At 41.6% G+C, this 7,416-nt stretch overlaps 1 protein-coding gene across 2 annotated transcripts in view; it reads right to left on the reverse strand.

The window, feature by feature from the left end:
* The window catches only part of LOC110294574 (ATP-binding cassette sub-family G member 3), a 72,686-nt gene that overhangs the window by 31,271 nt on the left and 33,999 nt on the right, over positions 1–7,416 (reverse strand). The gene's annotated exons all lie outside the window — the stretch shown is intronic.

Raw genomic sequence — 7,416 nt, forward strand, 5'->3', positions numbered from 1 at the left:
TGAGACAAAGTCAGCCCTATCTAAGGTCAGCTATAGTCTTAGAAGCCAGGTGTGAGATCTTTTCACTCCATGGTTCTAGCTAGGAGTTCCTTTCTAGCTAACCATCTCATGAATAATGCAATACTCTAAAACCAAAGCCCGATATACTTCCTAAACCATTGTAAATTCCTGTATATGGGTGTAACTCAGCTATAGTTCTAAGTATCTCTTCTGGTTTCTCCTACAGTCAGAAACTTCTTTCTTCCTNGGTGATGGTAGTTTCCTGTGAAAGACAGTGACCTAACTTTTACTCAAAGTGATAGTGTAATACCAGGGGCAGTACTGAAATTAAGCCCAAGGTCTTGCTCAAGGATGTTCTAGGACTGTTGGAACACTGGCTTTAGCTATGTCAGAATTCAATCTTAAAAGGCACTTATAATAGGATAATACTGAAAGAGAGCACATGGATCCATACACTAGACTAACGAGAGAATGGAAAATTAATGTATGGGTTAGAGAGGACGCCAGACTCCAGGACTGAGTTTCTGTGAAACTCTTCTGCCTCAGTGAGTAGCTTCCAAGCCTCGGCTTGTCAAACTGACTTGACCAGAGCTCGTGGCATGGAAACATCCAGCTATCCTAATCTTCATAGATAAAACTTTATTTATTAAAACTCAATCATTGCCTTTTCTTCCTCCTCCTCCTCCTCTTTCTCATTTTTGTTTTTTTGTTATTGAGACTGGGTTCCTCCATGTAGCCCTGGCTGTCCTGGAATTCAATACTATGCAGACCAGGTTGACTTTGAACTCTATGATCTTGCTGCTTCTGCTCCAGAGGTGGTCAGATTAAAGACTTGCCCCTTATTTCCAAGACTTATGTTTACATACTTATAATGTTTTAAACTTACGTTTTAAAGATTCCAAGGGACATTGATGTTTGACCATTGAAAGCATAAAGTTAAAACTGCAACTATTTCCTTAGTATCAGGACCAAATAAAAAAAACAATCTCTTAATCAGTAACAATAACATGCTCATTTGATCTTTGTTTTTGTAGTTGTGATGAATTGATGATTTTTCGTTATCTCAGTAAGAAGCATGTCAGGTCCAGGATGAGTGGCAGCCTTATTTTTTCTAATTTTAAACATATTGGAGAGGTTAAGGACTATAGCTGTTCCCAATTAAACTACCCAAATTGTTCCCAGTGGCAGCAGCTGCTCTGAGTTACTAGCTGCCAGCCCCAATGTTCTATGTTCCTGAATGAAATACACACTCACACACACACACACACACACACACACACACACACACACACACACACACACACAGCAGTTATATTTCATATGCCTAAAACAACTAAATGGCAGGACCATTTCCTGGCTCCTATATGGCCAATCCATTTCTTTTGATCTTCCCTTTGATCTTGGTAAGTTATTGCTTACCAAAACTCTATATTCCAACTTTGCTGTCCTTTATACAGTCAGGGCCACTATTCTCTGTCTCCTACATGGTGGCTATGTTCTCTATTCCTCACCCTCTCCTGGTGGTATCTCCTGACCCTCCCCCATCACATGCCAAATCTCCTCTTCCTCCTTATCTCTCCCAAGCCTGTGAATCATAAAACTCACTCCTCTTTCCTGCCCTGCCCTGCCCTGCTGTTGCTTGTCAGCATCTTTACTTACCAGTCAGAATCAACCTGGAGCATCCATGAGCATCTTACATATGGAAACTTTTGTGAGCAGTTTTGGGGACCAAATTGAACATAAGAATACAAGCAGCTACAAGGGTATGTTCTGAGAAATTGAGATTCTATTTTATTAGTGCCCATATTTTAGCATGTTATAATCAAATAAGCAATTGTATCAGGATCTGTAGCCACCGAATGAAGATATACTTACTAATTATGCATTTTACTAACCAGAGTTTGCATTTTATTATGCCAATGAAAGAAATAGGTGATCACAACTTCCTCATTGTCTGTCTAAGGCTTACTGTAGACAGTAACAATGCCCATGAAGAACTCGGAAGGCCTCTGTCTCACAGTGAAAGAAGTTCTGGGTGTGTGTCAGTAGAAGCAACAGGCTGGTTGGGAATCCAGGGCTTGGCTTTGTTTAATAACCCTTTAAAGATGGCAAGACTTGATCCATAGTATGAAGTTTCATTTTTAAGAGACTTAAGTAATTAAACGAATTTTCTTTAACATTTTAAGTTTATCCACATAAAAGGATCATATCCAACTTCATGGTGAAACAAAAGGCGCTTTAAGGTGAAGATAAGCTTTGGTTATATATGCACAAGCCGGGCATGCTGGCACACACCTTTAAACCCAGCACTCAGGAGGCAGAGGCAGGCAGCTTTCTGAGTTTGAGGCCAACCTGGTCTACAAAGTGAGTTCCAGGACAGCCAGAGCTATACAGAGAAACCCTGTCTTGAAAAACCATAAAAAAAAAAAAGTTATGTATGCACAAGTCATACAGCCTCAAGCTGATAGAAGCCTGCTTGCTGCTGGGTACTAAGCCATGGATGGCTGCAAACTTCCTGGAACAAGATAGGGGCTGGAGGAGGATCCCCTGCAGAGGACTTCCAAGTTGGGACTCATGCTAAAGAGCACACTGGGGAATGAAAGTTCACAAGTGTTTCAGTGTTGCCTTCATTTCAATTTCTTAGGTGAAGACTGTAATTGTTGCAGATGCATATAAAATTTAAGAGGCAAGCAACTCCCCATAGCAAAAGCCAACAGAGAACCTGAAGTAGACAGGCTGACAAGCAACAGGAGCAACAAACAGCCTTAGGGAAAGCTGTGGATTGGGCCACCTCAGCCCACACAAAGGCCAATCTATTACACAGAATTTCAAGAGACCTCCAGGACAGAGATTAACATCACAATCTCTTGTGTACTCCTTTTAAAATTCCACCATATATCCCAGGGGGTATAAGTACTGCTATTTATGCATATTCTTCCCCCATTACTCATCAAAATCACACAGGAGAAAAAAATGGGAGCAATCACAGACTCTTTTCCCATTTATTTATATGTACAATTTAATTGTCTCTCACCCTCAACCCAATGTTCCTGAGTCACTGGAGAACTGCATTTCATAGATTTGTAATCCTCTCTCATAAGACACTGGCAGCTCTGGGATCTGAAAGGTGCCCACATGTTTATGCTGATACTATCTATACATTTGCATATATACGATAAATAGACATAGACTTGATGTAGACTTATAATAGATGTAGACTTGATGTATACATTCAAAGTCTTCACGTGAAAAAACGTTGGAATTCCACCTACATTTTTATTTGAGTCCATAGATTCAAAAATATTGCACATTTTAGAGTCAGAGAATCCTCCATAACTGTATCCATATTTCTAAAAGATGAAGCTGACTGCATGANCTTATGAAAAGCACTCACCATACATTCTGACTCTGACAAACCCAGGCATATCAAAAATATGAAGTCTTATGAATATTATAGTCTCCATAGGCCACAAGCAAGGCCTGAATCTGAAATTAGAACAGACTCCTGAGTTGAGTGACATCTCCACAACAGCTTAGAGTCAGATCATACCCTAGGGGAAAACTGAAAATCACCATCTGTACATGGTCTTTTCCCAAGCTATTCAAATGATAAATAAGTGGGCCTAAGGCCAGCATGTTGACTAAGAGGGTCACCACAACTGGGAAGCACAACAAAGCATTCAGTAAGACACAAGCATACATGCAGGACTAGAGAAGGAAGAAAACCTGAATAACAAGCCAGTGCTGTTAACCTAACACAAATCTTGCCACCAATTTATCCACTGGTATTTAAAGTTGAGAAACCCACACACAGTTAAGTCTCCATCCCTGATATCCCCTGTTCTGGATTGCAGATCCTGTGAATGAAGAAGCTCTCATAACAATAGATGACCATCCCTGCAGATCTGAAGGACTTCAAAGCATCCTGTGCAGGTCCATGAAACATAATTTTTTCTGAAGCCACTAAGGTGAGGCTATCAAAAAATCTGAAGATGGAGTACTGAGACTGGATAATCGAGAAAATGATGGTGTGTCCCCTCTTCAACATTTCAACTTAACAGAAGGATACATGCTAAGTCACTGGACACTGGAACCTTGAATTCTCCACAGAACATTTCACACCTGAAGGCACACTCTTTGTTGTCATTTCAGGTTGAAATTTCCTTATAAACACCTCATTTCCCTTGTTATTATATACCTTAGTGACAAACCAAGATCCATGCTCCTATTTAAAAGTCTATAGCTCCTTATCGTGTGGAATATCAGGGGTTCACTGTCCACCAGAGTTTTATTGACACTATAGATCCCCAGACACTGTAGCTCTGGGACATTGAATTAGATCACTGACAGGCACACCAGGTGATCTGCAGATTTACCTGAGATTGAGAGCTAGTGATAGGGCATTTATTGATATTATGACTGTATGCACAGTCCCTTTCATCACATATAGTTTCTGTCTCTTCAGGAACTGGTTTTTATTATTCTGATAATATGATTCATATTGCTAACCACTTGCTCACTTTGCCTAATGCTCCAGTGATAAACTCATTTCAATTTTAAAAATATTGGCAAACTAAAAACTTTAATGTGATGCTATTCTGAAGAAAAGCATCAAAAGGCCAAGCAACAGGTTTATGGTTTACAGTTGGCCTGCCTCTTCCTCCCAACTGCTGGGAGTAAAGGGGTGCGACACCACGCCCAGGTAAAACTATTAATAAGACAATGTTTCCTGGGCTGGTGAGATGGCTCAGTGGGTAAGAGCACCCGACTGCTCTTCCGAATGTCTGAAGTTCAAATCCCAGCAACCACATGGTGGCTCACAACCACCTTTAATGAGATCTGATGCCCTCTTCTGGTGCGTTTGAGGACAGCTACAGTGTACTTACAATAAATAAATAAATATTAAAAAAAAAAGACAATGTTTCCTACAAATTCTTCAGCCACAGAGTTCATTTTTGAGCGCAGGACATATCACTTCGTTTACTTCATTCTTCTTTGTGTTCAGAAACCAATCTTAGAAACCTGTTTCCTCTGCATCAATCACTCTATTCAGATCCATCACTCCGTTCAGACCTCTCCACTCAGCCCCAGCTCAGTTGTCCCATGCTTGAGGGTTTAGGGACATTCTATTTAAAGCGCTGCTCCACCTTCTCCACAGTCACTCATCCTATGCTCTAGGCTATATTCCTGATGCCTCTTCTTTGTTAGATGAACTTTCCCTCTAATAAACGAGATTTCTGATGTCTACTTTTGAATCTCCATCACAAAAAAATGTACACAATCGACTGGGTATTAAGTTAATAAAACCTTAATGGACTCATCAATGGGAGGAGATGCCCTTGGTCCTCGGAAGGTTCTATGCCTCAGTATAGGCCAATGCCAGCGCCAGGAAGCAGGAGTGGGTGGGTTGGTGAGGAGAGGGATGAGGGAGGGGATAGTGGAGTTTTGGGAGTAAACTAGGAAAGGGGATAACATTTGAAATGTAAATAGAGGGACTGTTAAGATGGCTCAGCAGGTAAGAGCACTGACTACTCTTCTGGAGGTCCTGAGTTCAAATTCCAAGAAACACATGGTGGTTTACAATCTCTATGCCTTGTTCTGGTGTCTAAAGACAGCTACAATGTACTTACATATGATGAACAAACTCTTTTTTAAAAAAATGAAACGTAAATAAAGAAAATATCTAATTAAAAAGAAAGAAAAAATGTAAAAACAAAACAAAAACCAAACCCTTAGTGGCCCACAAGCACATACCTTCTTGTGGGAAATATTTAAAAAGAGAGCCTGCATGTTCCAGTGCTAGTGCCTGCAAAGCAACCAGCAAGCTGCAGCANTCCTGCCCAGGGCCACAGGGAGTCACTGTGGCCCTGTAGGAGNTCTCACTTGGCAGTCCCTCTGCCTGCCAACTGTCTGGCCATGAGGGGCCACAGGGCCTCCACTATGCCATCTCACTCAGTGTTCCTCTGCTAACCATATCTCCAGTGGCCCCATCCCCATCCCGAGTTTATCTCACTACCATGCGATGCCCATTCACCCCACGATCAGCCATAGCACCACCTAATTTCCTGGAAGAAACAAGACTCTTAAAGCTTAAAGTTAACCAATCAGATTTATTTTTCAATATAATCATGATTTAGAAGATGCCAATAAATAATTTCAGAGACAAATGATAAAGCTTTACCCCAATTTATTCTACCCTTGTGAAAATCTCAGCTAATTGCAGCTGTTTAAAACCACTGCAGATCAGGATCTTGTTGTCTGTCTGCCTCTGTGTTGGCTTCCTAACTTCCCTTCCTACTCCTGAGACCTCAGGAAGACCTGCTGAGAATTCAAAATTGTCTTTCTCCATCAAGCCATCAGTATGCCCAACATCACAACATTCTTACGGGCAAGTGCAATTTTAATTAGATATTGTTATNACTAAGTCTCTAAAAATGTAAGATAGTCCACACATACAACACACCCAGTATTAAGCTCAACTTCAATGAGTTATCAATTTCACTATTAGAGATTGAATAAAATGTTTACATCAGAGAATGTTTACATACATGTCAATTAGGAGTAATTATCTGGCTAAACATTCATGAACTGTCACAGCTCCACAGGTTCATCGAAAGTTAAAAATCAGAGCTATTTAATCCCAGCACTTGGGAGACAGAGGCCTGTGGGGAGCCTCCCTTACATTCTCCATTACACGATGGCACTGACACCCTGTGTTCTAAGTAGTAAACAAGCAAGCTGCGCATGTGCAGGGGTAGTTTTCCACTCCATGTGCTCTGCCTTCCCCGTGACGACAACTCCGGTCGATGGGCTGCAGCCAATCAGGGAGCGACACGTCCGAGGCGGAGGACAATCCTCCATAAAAGGGACGGGGCTTTGCCATTTTCTCTCTCTTCTCCTCTGGCCTGTGAAGAAGTAAGCAATAAAGCTTTTGCTGCAGAAGATTCCGGTTGTCCTGAGCGTGTTCTTACCGGTGGGGACAAAAGCTCAGGATAAGTGGTGCTGAAATTCGGGAACTACCATCACACCAGCGCAAGGAAGATCCCTCGTTTGCGGGGCAGAACCAGAACTGCGGGACCCGTGACAGCTTTACGAGGTATGTCTGGCCTTGAACTTTCCCTAGTGTTAAAAGCCCTTTTGTTCCTTTTCACATGTCAACAAGTTGTTAAGGCAGGGTGGAGATTCTGGACGAAATTCAAGACAGTCTATCAGAAGTAAAGCAGGGAGAGAGATCAGGAGCAAAGAGGAAACATGGTGCACCAAATAAGTATACAGGCCTTTCCACGGGTCTTGAACCCGAGGAAAAGTTAATGTCAGGGAAGAATACCTGGGGAGAGATTGGAAGGAAAGAGGAGAAAAAAGATGAGTTTAAGGAGCCAGCTCTTAGTAGCTCTGAATCAGATGAAGAACTTAGCC

This window comes from Mus caroli, chromosome 5 (genome assembly GCF_900094665.2).
Source record: "Mus caroli chromosome 5, CAROLI_EIJ_v1.1, whole genome shotgun sequence".
NCBI lineage: Eukaryota > Metazoa > Chordata > Mammalia > Rodentia > Muridae > Mus > Mus caroli.